Source organism: Triticum urartu, chromosome 7 (genome assembly GCF_003073215.2).
Source record: "Triticum urartu cultivar G1812 chromosome 7, Tu2.1, whole genome shotgun sequence".
In the NCBI taxonomy this organism is placed as follows: Eukaryota; Viridiplantae; Streptophyta; class Magnoliopsida; order Poales; family Poaceae; genus Triticum; species Triticum urartu.
In genome coordinates, this window is record NC_053028.1 from 450,155,667 (window position 1) to 450,170,603 (window position 14,937).

At 42.2% G+C, this 14,937-nt stretch overlaps 1 pseudogene; it reads right to left on the minus strand.

Moving 5' to 3' along the window:
- Positions 1-13,310: 13,310 nt before the first annotated feature.
- Positions 13,311-13,449, minus strand: LOC125526117 (annotated as a pseudogene).
- Positions 13,450-14,937: the final 1,488 nt, after the last annotated feature.

The following is a 14,937-nucleotide window of genomic DNA, read 5'->3' on the forward strand; positions in this document are numbered from 1 at the left end:
CTTTATCTCTAGCAACCTTCGAGCAACTCTTTCTCGAACAAAATGAAAATCAATCTCGATGTGTTTAGTCCTTGCATGAAACACATGATTTGCAGAAAGGTATGTTGCTCCAAGGTTATCACACCATAGATATGACACATGTGGTCTGTAAATACCCAACCCATCAAGTAATGTTTCAACCCACATTACCTCAACAGTTGCATTTGTCAGGGATTTGTATTCTGCTTCAGTACTGGAATGTGAGATAGTAGCTTTTTTCTTGGCATTCCATGACAAAAGATTAGTGCCAAGAAAAACAGCAAAGCCCCCTGTTGACCTCCTGTCATCTGACATGCTGCCCAGTCTGCATCAGAAAAGGCACTTACTATTGTTGAGGAAGACTTGCATATTGTTAGTCCAATTCCAGTACTACCCTGAATATATCTCAATATTCTTTTTATGGATGTCCAATGAGAAGAGGTAGGTGCATGCAGAAACTGACAAACCTTGTTAACAGAAAAATATATATATCAGGTCTTGTCAGTGTTAGATATTGAAGCGCCCCAACTATGCTTCGATATCTGGTTCCCTCTTCTAGACTTAGCAATTTTCCTTCATATAGTGATAGTTTTTCAATGGTTGACATAGGTGTGCTCGACGGTTTACAATCCTTCATTCCCACATGCTTTAGTATATCTGTGGCATACTTTTCTTGGGTGAGCAAGATGCCATCTTGCATTCTCTTTACTTCAATACCTAGAAAAGAATGAAGCTCTCCCAAGTCTTTGAGTGCAAAATCACCTTTTAAGTTTCTTAACAGTGCTGAAGTGGCTTCTTGTGATGAGCTAGCTACAATTATGTCATCAACATAAATTAACATAAACATGGTCACCTTTTCTTTCTTGAAGAAGAACAGAGAAGTATCTCCTTTTGATGGACGAAAGCCAAGCTGTTGCAGTTTCAAGCTTAGCCTTGAGTACCATGCTCTGGGTGCTTGTTTCAGACCATATAAAGCCTTGTCCAACTTGCACACATGATGTGGTTTGGTGCCATCTTCAAAATCAGGTGGCTGTAGCATATACACCACTTCCTCGAGAACACCATGTAAGAACACATTCTAATACATCCAATTGGTGAAGACTCCATCCCCTGGAAACGGCAATAGACAGAACAAGTCTAATAGTAGCAGCTTTCACCACTGGACTAAAAGTATCCTCATAATCAATGCCGCAACGTTGTTTGAAACCTTTAGCTACTAACCTAGCCTTGTACCTGTCTATTGTACCATCAAATTTCTTTTTAATTTTATACACCCACTTGCAATCTATAATGTTCCTCCCTGGCTTATATGGAACTAGATGCCAAGTCTGATTTTTCATTAGTGCATCAAATTCACTATTCATAGCATTCTTCCAATTTTCATCATTTAAAGCTTCTAGCACATTTTCTAGCTCACCAGTAGCAGCAAAGCCCTGACACCTTTCCAGCGTATCTATAATTTTTGATTGTTCCATGTATATTATCAATCTTGGATGTTTTATATGCATTTATATGCTATTTTATATGATTTTGGGACTAACCTATTAACCTAGAGCCCAGTGCCAATTTCTGTTTTTCCTTGTTTTTGAGTTTTATAGAAAAGGAGTACCAAACGGAGTCCAATTGACATGCCAATTTTTGTGGATTTTTTATGGACCAAAAGAAGCCCCCAAAGTAAAAGAGTTGGGCCAGAAGAGTCCCGAGCCATCCACGAGGGTGGAGGGCGCGCCCCCTAAAAATACAGAAACCCCTAAAAAGAAACCTAGATTGGGAGTTCTGCCGCTGCAATTCTCTGTAGCCACCAAAAACCAATCGGGACCCTGTTCCGGCACCCTGCCGGAGGGGGGATCCATCACCGGTGGCCATCTTCATCATCCCGACGCTCTCCATGATGAGGAGGGAGTAGTTCACCCTCGGGGCCGAGTCTCTCTCTCGTGTTCTTGATTTGGCACGATCTTGATGTATCACGAGCTTTGCTATTATAGTTGGATCTTATGATGTTTCTCCCCCTCTACTCTCTTGTAATGTATTGAGTTTTCCCATTGAAGTTATCTTATCGGATTGAGTCTTTAAGGATTTGAGAACACTTGATGTATGTCTTGCATGTGATACCCGTGGAGACAATGGGGTATTCTATTGATTCACTTGATGTATGTTTTGGTGATCAACTTGCGGGTTCCGTGACCTTGGGAATCTATGCATAGGGGTTGGCACACATTTTCGTCTTGACTCTCTGGTAGAAACTTTAGGGCACTCTTTGAAGTTCTTTGTGTTGGTTGAATAGATGAATCTGAGATTGTGTGATGCATATCGTATAATCATACCCGCGAATACTTGAGGTGACATTGGAGTATCTAGGTGACATTAGGGTTTTGGTTGATTTGTGTCTTAAGGTGTTATTTTACTACGAACTCTAGGTCTGTTTGTGACACTTATAGGAATAGCCCAATGTATTGATCGGAAAGAATAACCTTGAGGTGGTTTCGTACCCTACAATAATCTCTTCATTTGTTCTCCGCTATTAATGACTTTGGAGTGACTCTTTGTTGCATGTTGAGGGATCGTTATATGATCCAATTATGTTATTATTGTTGAGAGAACTTGCACTAGTGAAAGTATGAACCCTAGGCCTTGTTTTGAAGCATTGCAATACCGTTTTCGCTCACTTTTATCATTAGTTACCTTGCTGTTTTTATATTTTCAGATTACAAAAACCTATAACTACCATCCATATTGCACTTGTATCACCATCTCTTCGCCGAACTAGTGCACCTATACAATTTGCCATTGTATTGGGTGTGTTGGGGACACAAGAGACTCTTTGTTATTTGGTTGCAGGGTTGTTTGAGAGAGACCATCTTCATCCTACGCCTCCCACAGATTGATAAACCTTAGGTCATCCACTTGAGGGAAATTTGCTACTGTCCTACAAACCTCTGCACTTGGAGGCCCAACAAAGTCTACAAGAAGAAGGTTGTGTAGTAGACATCAAGCCCGTAAACTTAAAGTTTTTGTTGTACCTGACCGTCCCATCTTTGGGCACCAAAGATTTTGTAATACCTCGTTGTGACCGAGTCACCCATGTGGTTGTAGTATTTGGTTGAGTTGTTGCCGCAGAAGATCCAGCAGCATGTACATGAGATCCTCCTCGTACAAACGCAGGCAAATCCCCTTCGGCAGATGTGCTATCCACCGGCCTCGGATCCGCTGCGCGTGGGGCAGAGGAGGGTGACCCATGAAGAGGCAACGCGTGGCCGGGGACCCGCAAGGCGCTGTCGACTCCATCATTGTGTTGCGCGTCGGGTGTCCCGCAGCCAGCCGGCTCGCGCCAACTGTCGCGTGGCGACAAAGGCAGGTCAGCCCCACCCGACCGCTCCGCTGCGCATGGTTGCGTGTCGTGCGTGGGCGGGCTGGCACCTGATGGTGTCTGGGGATCAGCCCCGGGATCCGCACCAGCAGCAGGGGACCCGCCTGCACCGGATCTCCCGGGATCAGCGTCGCCAGCCGGATCTTCCTCGTGTCCAGCGCCAATGCAACTCTGGTTCTGCATAAAATCATGCGGCGGAACAACAATTTTTTACTGATCCCATTGGTAGCATCAGGATAACTATTAGCCAAATGATCATCTACATATTTCTCTCCCTCGTGATCAGTTGGATTTAAGAGCTCCGGAGGTAAAAGAATAATTTCGGCCCGAAGGCGAGCACCGGCGTTTGGATGCAAAGTGGAGAAGGGAAACACTGCCTCATCAAAGACTACATCTCTGGAAATATAAACTCGTCTGGTGGATATGTCAAGACACTTAAACCCCTTGTGAAGATTACTATAACCTAAAAAGGCACACTGTTTTGAACGGAATTGAAGTTTATGCGTGTTGTATGGATGTAAGTTCGGCCAACAAGTGCATCCAAAGACGTGGAGAGATGAGTAGTTAGGTTTCTCATGGCACAATTTTTGAAGAGGTGTTTCAAAGTTGATGACTTTACTTGGTAGTCTATTGATGAGATAGGTAGCCGCAATGAAGGCCTCGTTCCAAAATTTGAGAGGCATGCATGCTTGGCCTAGAAGAGAGAGAGTCCAACCTCGACAATATGTCGATGTTTACGCTTTGCTGATCCATTTTGCTGGTGTGCGTGGGGACAAGAAACATGGTGAGATATGCCAACCTTAGTGAAAAGGAATTTAGTTTCACATATTCTCCACCCCAGTCGGTTTGGAGAGCAAGAATTTTACGGTCAAATTGTCTTTCAACAAGGTTTTGAAAGTCAAGAAATTTTTGAAAAACTTCTGACTTATGTTTGATTAGGTAGATCCATGTGAACTTACTAAAATCATCGATGAAGCTCACATAGTATTTCTTTCTACCTACAGATTCAACTGCTGGTCCCCACACATCAGAAAAATAAGTTCCGAAGGAAATTTTGATTCACTTATTGATTTCAGATAAGGCAACTGATGGCTTTTGCCTCGGTGACAAGAATCACAAACAAATTCATTGACTAACTTAACACATGGAAGCTTATTGTGGCTAATTATTTTGCTAACAATAGAAGATGAAGGATGCCCTAGGCGCCGGTGCCACCTATCCGAGGAGGGAGTTACACTTAGCACTTGCTTCTTGGCACCTTGTTCCATGTGTTTGACAGGGTATAATCCTCTCCTACCCCTGCCTTGCAGCAGAACCCTCTTCGATCCCTGATCCTTTACAGAAAAAGAATGAGGGTGAATTTCAACAAATGTATCATTGTCAATGGAAAGTCGGCTAATAGAGATTAGACTCTTGTCTGCCTCGGGCACATATAGGACATCATTAAGGAGAAGATCACGTTCAGGGGTAGAAATATGAGATTGACCAATATGGGTGATACGTCTCCGTCGTATTTACTTTTCCAAACACTTTTGCCCTTGTTTTGGACTCTAACTTGCTTGACTTGAATGGAAATAACCCGGACTGACGCTGTTTTCAGCAGAATTACCATGGTGTTATTTATGTGCAGGAACAAAAGTTCTCGGAATGACCTAAAACTTCACAGAACATCTATTCGGAAATAGTAAAAAATCCTTGCAAAAGATGAAGACCAGGGGGCCCACCACCTGTACACGAGGGTGGGGGGCGCGCCCCCTACCTCGTGGGCCCCCTGGAGCTCCTCCGACCTCAACTCCAACTCTATATATTTGGTTTCGGAGATAAAAAAAAATCAGAGAGAAGGATTCATCGCGTTTTACGATACGGAGCCATCGCCAAGCCCTAAAACCTCTCGGGAGGGCTGATCTGGAGTCTGTTCGGGGCTCCGGAGAGGGGAATCCATCGCCATTGTCATCATCAACCATCCTCCATCACCAATTTCATGATGCTCACCGCCGTGCGTGAGTAATTCCATCGTAGGCTTGCTGGACGGTGATGGGTTGGATGAGATCTATCATGTAATCGAGTTAATTTTGTTAGGGTTTGATCCCTAGTATCCACTATGTTCTGAGATTGATGTTGCTATGACTTTGCTATGCTTAATGCTTGTCACTAGGGCCCGAGTGCCATGATTTCAGATCTGAACCTATTATGTGTTATGATCCATTAACCCCGAAGTGACAATAATCGGGATACTTACCGGTGATGACCATAGTTTGAGGAGTTCACGTATTCACTATGTGCTAATGCTTTGTTCCGGTACTCTATTAAAAGGAGGCCTTAATATCCCTTAGTTTCCATTAGGACCCCACTACCACAGGAGGGTAGGACAAAAGATGGCATGCAAGTTCTTTTCCAGAAGGACGTATGACTATATTCGGAATACATGCCTACATTACATTGATGAATTGGAGCTAGTTCCGTGTCACCCTAGGTTATGACTGTTACATGATGAACCGCATCCGGCATAATTCTCCATCACTGATCCATTGCCTACGAGCTTTCCATATACTGTTCTTCGCTTATTTACTTTTCCATTGCTATTGCTATCATCACTAAAAAATACCAAAAACATTACTTTTGCTACCGCTACCACTACTATCATATTACTTTGCTACTAAACACTTTGTTGCAGATATTAAGTTTCCAGGTGTGGTTGAATTGACAACTCAGCTGTACTTGAGAATATTCTTTGGCTTCCCTTGTGTCGAATCAATACATTTGGGTTGAATACTCTACCCTCGAAAACTGTTGCGATCCCCTATACTTGTGGGTTATCAAGACTATTTTCTGGCACCGTTGACGGGGAGCATAGCTCTATTCTTTGAGTCACTTGGGATTTATATCTGCTTATCATTATGAAGAACTTGAGAGATCCAAAAACAAAGATTTATCCCTCAACTACGAGGGGAGGTAAGGAACTGCCATCTAGCTCTACACTTGATTCACCTTCTGTTTTGAGTAAGCTTGAGACACCTAAACCTGCCTCTGCTATTCGTTCTGATATGTCGCATGTTATTGATGATGCCACTTCTACTATGCATGATACTTATGATGAAACTACTTCTATGCTTGATACTACTGTGCCACTTGGTGAATTTCTTGATGAACAACTTGCTAGGGTTAGAGAGAATGAAAATATTGAATCTGATAATATTGATGAAAGTGATGATGAAGACTCACCTGTTATTCCTGAGGGCTATGTTTTTGAAAAATAAGCTGCTTTAGCTATTTTATCTTGCAAAGATAGATACGAACTCAAGAAGTTATTAGCTAAATGGAAGCAGCAATGTCTTAATGCTAGGATGAAACCTGACCCTGCTTTTGCTACTTCACCTATCTTTGTTACTGATAAGGATTATGAATTCTCTATTGATCCTGATATAATTACTTTGGTTGAATCTGATCCTTTTCATGGCTATGAATCTGAAACTGTTGTGGCACATCTTACTAAATTAAATGATATAGCCACCCTGTTCACTAATGATGAGAGAACTCGCTACTTTTATATCCTTAAAATATTTCTGTTCTCATTAAAGGGTGATGCTAAGATATGATTTAATTCTCTTGATCCTGGTTGTGTGCGTAGTCCCCAGGATATGATTTATTACTTCTCTGCTAAATATTTCCCTGCTCATAAGAAACAAGCTGCTTTAAGGGATATATATATAATTTTGTGCAAATTGAAGAAGAGAGGCTCCCACAAGCTTGGGGGAGGCTTCTCCAATTACTTAATGCTTTGCCTGATCATCCTCTTAAGAAAATTGAAATACTTGATATCTTTTAAAATGGACTAACCGATGCCTCCAGAGATTACCTAGATAGTTTTGCTGGTTATGTTTTCAGGGAAAGAACACCGGATGAAGCTGAAATTCTATTGAATAATATGTTGACAAATGAAAATAATTGGACACTCCCTGAACCAACCCCTAAGCCTATTCCTAAACCAACTCCGAAGAAGAGGGATGTTCTATTTCTCAGTCCTGAAGATATGCAAGAGGCAAAGAAATCTATGAAAGAAAAAGGTATTAAAGCTGAAGATGTTAAGAATTTACCTCCTATTGAAGAAATACACGGTCTTAATTTACCGCCTGTTGAAGAAACACATGATCTTAATCCATTACCTATTGAAGAAACTCATGGTCTTGATAACCCGACATAGGTAGTAAAGGTAAATTCTCTCTATAGATATGATAAAGCTGAAATCCCATTTACTAAGTTTGCTAGCCCATGCTTAGATGAGTTTGATAAATTTATGGCTAAGCAAGAAGATTTTAATGCTTATTTTGGTAGACAATTGAAATACAATTCCAATATGCTTGAACACTTGGGTGATTATATGGCTAATGGCAAAGGCGAACTTAAACTTATTAGTAAACATGCTTCTATGGTTACCACTCAAGTAGAACAAGTACTTAAAGCTCAAAATGATTTGCTCAATGAATTGAATAGTAAGAATAATGATTATGCTGTTAGAGTGGCTACTAGAACTGGTAGAATGACTCAGGAACCTTTGTATCTTGAAGGCCACCCTATGAGAATTGAGCAAGATTCTCAGAGAAATAATATAGATGCACCTAGTCCTTCTAAAAGGAAGAAAAAGAAAAATGATAGGACTTTGCATGCTTCTAGTGAACCTATTGTTGATACACCTAAGAATCCAAATGATATTTCTATTTCTGATGCTGAAACACAATCTGGTAATGAACCTGAAACTAGTGATAATGTTAATGATAATGTTCATGATGATGCTCAACCTAGTAATGATAATGATATAGAAATTGAACCTACTGTTGATCTTGATAACCCACAATCAAAGAATCAACATTATGATAAGAAAGACTTTGTTGCTAGGAAACATGGTAAGGAAAGAGAACCATGGGTTCAGAAACCCATGCCTTTTCCTCCCAAACTATCCAAGAAAAAGGATGATGAGGATTTTGAGCGCTTCGCTGAAATGATTAGACCTATCTTTTTGCGCATGCGATTAACTGATATCCTTAAAATACATCCTTATGCTAAGTACATGACAGATATTGTTACTAATAAAAGAAAGATACCGGAAGCTGAAATTTCCACCATGCTTGCTAATTATACTTTTAAGGGTGGAATACCAAAGAAACTTGGAGATCCAGGAGTACCCACTATACCATGCTCCATTAAAAGAAACTATGTTAAAACTACTTTATGTGATCTTGGAGCCGGTGTTAGTGTTATGCCTCTCTCTTTATATCGTAGACTTGATTTGAATAAGTTGACACCTACTGAAATGTCTTTGCAAATGGCTGATAAATCAACTGCTATACCTGTCGGTATTTGTGAGGATGTGCCTGTTGTAGTTGCAAATGTTACTATTTTAATGGACTTTGTTATTCTTGATATTCCCGAGGACGATAGTATGTCTATTATTCTTGGAAGACCCTTTTTGAATACTGCAGGGGCTGTTATTGATTGCACTAAAGGCAATGTCACTTTTCATGTTAATGGTAATGAGCATACGGTACACTTTTCGAGGAAACAACCTCAAGTTCATAGTATCAACTCTGTTGGAAAAATTCCATCGATTATATTTGGAGGTTTTGAATTTCCTCTTCCTACTGTCAAGAAGAAATATGATATTCTTATTATTGCGGATGTGCATATCCCCATTGAGGTAACATAGTGTTATTCGAAATTTCTCCGGCTCCATGTTATTCGGAATGAGTTCGCTAACAAGACTTGATCAACCTTGTTAGTGGATTCCTTTTGATGATCATGAGATGGATGAAACTAGAAGGCACAACCTTCTGTACCCTACTTTTACTTTCTGTTATTTATTTTAAATAAAATAAAAATAGTATTTTCTATCTGTTATCTAATTATCCATGCAATATAAAAATACCCTGAAAATTAAAGTTCTCCAAATGCCCTGAAATTTAAATATGATTCTTTCTGAAATATTTGAGAATATTTGGCACTGAGAACACCGCAGGAGGAGCTGGCACCTGGCCGCGAGGGTTAGGGGCGCGCCCTACCCCCTGGGCGTGCCCCCTGCCTTGTGGGCCCACGGTGGCCCTCCGCCACTTATCATTTCACTCACACACTCATTGCTAGATGTCGGTGCTCATACCTTTTCATTATATCATCCATGCTAGTTTATTTTCCTTTTATGCTTTCTTCTTGTGTGTTCAATAAACCTTAAGAAAAACCAAAAAAAATTAAGTTGTAGCTTTTAATTAGTTTACTTTCCATGCTTGTAGTAGTAATTAAAAAGAAAACCCAAAAAGATTTCCTGTTCTTCTTTTGCTTGTTGGAAGCTTTCCCGTGTAAATAGTTTTATTTCTTTTATTTTCTTTGGGGGTCGATAGGAGAAGACCATAATTAAATTGTTGAAGTAGCTCTTATATGCATTATTGTTGATACGAAAGAGCCCATATTGCCTTGTCTTCTCCTGTTTATTGAATGCTTGCAGATTCCAGCTTAGTCCAATGAACGTGCACTCTTATTATTATTCACACTATTCGGTCGTGCAAGTGAAAGGCAATTATGACAATATATGATGGACTGACTGAGATGAGAAAAGCTGGTATGAACTCGACCTCTCTTGTTTTTGTAAATATGATTAGTTCATCGTTCCTGATTCAGCCTATTATGAATAAACATGTTTGCAATGACAACTAGAGATCATAGTTTCTTGTGCCATGCTTGATTAGCTAGGTGCTTATAATGGTTTACCTTGCATGCCAACATGTTATTAAAATGGTTGTGATGTGGTATGATAGGGTAGTATCCTCCTCTGAATGATTTAAGTGACTTGACTTGGCGCATGTTCACGCATGTAGTTGAAACAAAATCAACATAGCCTTCACGATATTTATGTTCGTGGTGGATTATATCCTACTCATGCTTGCATTCAAGGTTGATTAATTTTAATGCATGTTCATGACTGTTGTCGCTCTCTAGCTGGTCGCTTCCCAGTCTTTTGCTAGCCTTCACTTGTACTAAGCGGGAATACTGCTTGTGCATCCAACTCCATAAACACCAAAGTTATTCCATATGAATCCACCATACCTACCTATATACGGTATCTACCTGCCGTTCCAAGTAAATTTGTATGTGCCAAACTCTAAACCTTCAAATAAATATCCTGTTTTGTATGCTCGAATAGCTCATGTATCAACTAGGGCTGTCCGTATCTTCCATGTTAGGCAGGTTATTGTCAAGAGGAGTGGACTCCGCTCCTCACCCACGAGAAAAATGGCTGGTCACCGGGATGCCCAGTCCCATGCCTCTTGTTAGTTGGAGGCACTCGTTGTTTCGAGCAAGCCATGGATTGATGCTTGTTGGTGGAGGGGGAGTATAAACTTTACCATTCAGTTTGGGAACCGCCTATAATGTGTGTAGCATGGAAGATATTGCCATCTTTTGGTTATTATGTTGACAATGAAAGTATACCGCTCAAAATATTATTCCCCTCTATTTCAAAACCAAGCTCTGGCACCTCTACAAATACCTGCTTCCCTCTGCGAAGGGCCTATCTATTTACTTTTATGCTGAGTCATCATCCTCTTATTAAAAAGCACCAGTTGGAGAGCACCGCTGTCATTTGCATTCATTATTGTTAGTTTACATTGAGTATGACTTGACTGTATCTCTTTTACCATGAATTACAATGTCTAGTCAGTCCTTGATCTTTAAAGGTGCTCTGCATTTACGTTTTGCGGTCTCAGAAAGGGCTAGCGAGATACCATCTTGTTATATCATATTATGATTGTTTTGAGAAAGTGTTGTCATCCGAGATTTATTATTATTGCTCGCTAGTTGATTATGCCATTGATATGAGTAAACTTGAGACCTAAGCATTATTGTGAATGTGGTTAGTCATAATCTTTGCTGAAAACTTGAATGCTGGCTTTACATATTTATAACAACAAGAGCAAACAGAGTTTGTAAAATTTTTCTTTATCTCTTTCAGTTCATCAACTGAATTGCTTGAGGACAAGCAAAGGTTTAAGCTTGGGGGAGTTGATACGTCTCCGTCGTATCTACTTTTCCAAACACTTTTGCCCTTGTTTTGGACTCTAACTTGCATGATTTGAATGGAACTAACCCGGACTGACGCTGTTTTCACCAGAATTACCATGGTGTTATTTATGTGCAGAAACAAAAGTTCTCGGAATGACCTGCAACTTCACGGAACATCTATTCAGAAATAATAAAAACTCCTTGCAAAAGATGAAGACCAGGGGGCCCACCACCTGTCCACGAGGGTGGGGGGCGCGTCCCCTACCTCGTGCCCCCCTGGAGCTCCTCCGACCTCAACTCCAACTCTATATATTTGGTTTCGGGGAGAAAAAATCAAAGAGAAGGATTAATCGCGTTTTACAATACGGAGCCGTCGCCAAGCCCTAAAACCTCTCGGGAGGGCTGATCTGGAGTCTGTTCGGGGCTCTAGAGAGGGGAATCCGTCACCATCGTCATCATCAACCATCCTCCATCACCAATTTCATGATGCTCACCGCCGTGCGTGAGTAATTCCATCGTAGGCTTGCTGGACGGTGATGGGTTGGATGAGATCTATCATGTAATCGAGTTAGTTTTGTTAGGGTTTGATCCCTAGTATCCACTATGTTCTGAGATTGATGTTGCTATGACTTTGCTATGCTTAATGCTTGTCACTAGGGCCCGAGTGCCATGATTTCAGATATGAACCTATTATGTTTTCATCAATATATGCGAGTTCTTGATCCTATCTTGCAAGTCTATAGTCACCTATTATGTGTTATGATCCATTAACCCCGAAGTGACAATAATCGGGATACTTACCGGTGATGACCATAGTTTGAGGAGTTCACGTATTCACTATGTGCTAATGCTTTGTTCCGGTACTCTATTAAAAGGAGGCCTTAATATCCCTTAGTTTCCATTAGGACCCCGCTGCCACGGGAGGGTAGGACAAAAGATGGCATGCAAGTTTTTTTCCATAAGGACGTATGACTATATTCGGAATACATGCCTACATTACATTGATGAATTGGAGCTAGTTCTGTGTCACCCTAGGTTATGACTGTTACATGATGAACCGCATCCGGCATAATTCTCCGTCACTGATCCATTGCCTACGAGCTTTCCATATACTGTTCTTCGCTTATTTACTTTTCCATTGCTATTGCTATCATCACTAAAAAATACCAAAAATATTACTTTTGCTACCGCTACCACTACTATCATATTACTTTGCTACTAAACACTTTGCTGCAGATATTAAGTTTCCAGGTGTGGTTGAATTGACAACTCAGCTGCTAATACTTGAGAATATTCTTTGGCTCCCCTTGTGTCAAATCAATAAATTTGGGTTGAATACTCTACCCTCAAAAACTGTTGCGATCCCCTATACTTGTGGGTTATCAATGGGCTATAGTCATACCTGATCCACTCGCCGTGTGTATCTGATCATCTTCAATGTACCGGTCACGAACCATGAGCTTCTCTAGATCACATGTGATGTGGTTTGTAGCACCACTACCCAGGTACCAGTTGGTGTCGACTCCATACCGGGGAGCCGCCATGTTTGCCGAGAGCTCCTCTCCCCCTTGGAATGAGGAGTCATAGCGCTTCCAGCATTTCCATGCCGGGTGCCCTATCTTGCCGCAGATCTGACAGGTCGGCTTGGCAGAGGGATTGTTGGAGTAGTCCCCACCACCCCCGCCGTTGCCCCCATTCCCACGGTTTGGTGGGTTGGGTGACTTGGGGAAGTTTCCGCGGGCGCGATCACCACCACCTCCAGTCTGTTTGTTGGGGAAGTTACGGCCGAGGTCACCACCACCGCCGTTGTTCTTGTTGAAGCGGCCGCGAGTCGCGGCATTTGCAGATGACTAGGAGGATCCGCCGCACGGACTCATGTGTGTGTTGAAGCTCAGCAGCTATGAATACAGCTCCGGGACTGCGACTCGTTCGACCCTGGAGCACATGGCCGAGACCACCGGGTCGAACTCCTCATCGAGTCCAGCAAGGATGTGAGAAACAACATCTTCTTCATCAACCTTCTTCCCAGAAGCCATTAGTTCATCACACAAAGCTCTAATCTTACCAACGTAATCAGCGATGCCATTGTTGCCCTTCTGAAGGTTCGCCAGCGCGATCCAGACATTGACCGTTCTTGCACGCGTGTGTGAGGCGAGCATGGCTTGCACCGTGTTACACAACTCTGCTGCGGTGTGGCACGTGGCCACCTGAATCGCCATCTCACGCGGGAGCGAGGTCAGCAGGTACAAGAACACCTGCTGATCCCTCGCGTACCACATGGAAAACTCCGGGTTGGGAGATTTGTACTTGGTCTTGCCGTCGTCGCCGGTGACCTCAATTGTTTGAGGCGGCACCGGTTGCTCGACGTCGAGGAACTCCGCCATTTGAGCCCCCCTGATCGCTGACAGGACAGTGGCGTGCCATAGAGCTTCATTCCCTCTCGTAAGCTTCTTTGTTGCGGCATGCACAAATGGAGAGGATGGGAAGGAAGTGGAAGAGCTTGCCATGGATGATGTCGAGGCTTGCTCTGATTACCATGAAAGAATTGGTGGAAGCATATGCCTCTCTGGCAGGGACGCGTACGTGTTTTATAGCACAAGATTACGGGGTTTGGCCGATGGTTATTAGACTTGACCTCTACTCCAAGCTAAACACAAGATAAGGAGATAAAGATCCATCTAAACTAACCATCGGTCATGTACAACAAATCACACGTACACAAAACAATGTTTACAAGTTGACACAACTTCCACAAGCCTATCATCTAACACAACCTATAAATATGAAGGGGGGCACCGCTAGAACACACACCAACAATTGTTAGCCGTGTGCGGCACCCCCCTCCACAGTTTACACCTCCGGTCATATTGTCGTAGTGCTTAGGCGAAGCCCTGCGCAGATCACTTCACCATCACCATCACCATGCCGTCGTGCTAACGGAAATCTCCCTCGACACTTTGCCGGATCAAGAGTTCGAGGGACGTCATCGAGATGAACGTGTGCAGAACTTGGAGGTGCCGTATGTTCGGTGCTTGATCGGTCGGAATGAGAGGAAGTTTGACTACATCAACCACGTTGTCGAACGCTTCCGCTTTTGGTCTATGAGTGTACGTGGACACACTCTCCCCCTCTCGTTGGTATGCATCTCCTAGATAGATCTTGCATGATCGTAGGATTTTTTTTTGAAATTGCATGCTATGTTCCCCAACAGTGGCATCCGAGCCAGGTCTATGCGTAGATGATATGCACGAGTAGAACACACAGAGTTGTGGGCGATCATAGTCATACCGCTTACCACCAATGTCTTATTTTGATTCGATAGTATTGTTGGATGAAGCGGCTTGTACCAACCTTACATGACCACGTTCATGAGACCGGTTCCACTGACAGACATGCAACTTGTCTTGCATAAAGGTGGCTGGCGGGTGCCTGTTTCTCCAACTTTAGTTGAATCGAATTTGACTATGGACGGTCCTTGTTGAAGATTAAAACAACAAACTTGATGAAAC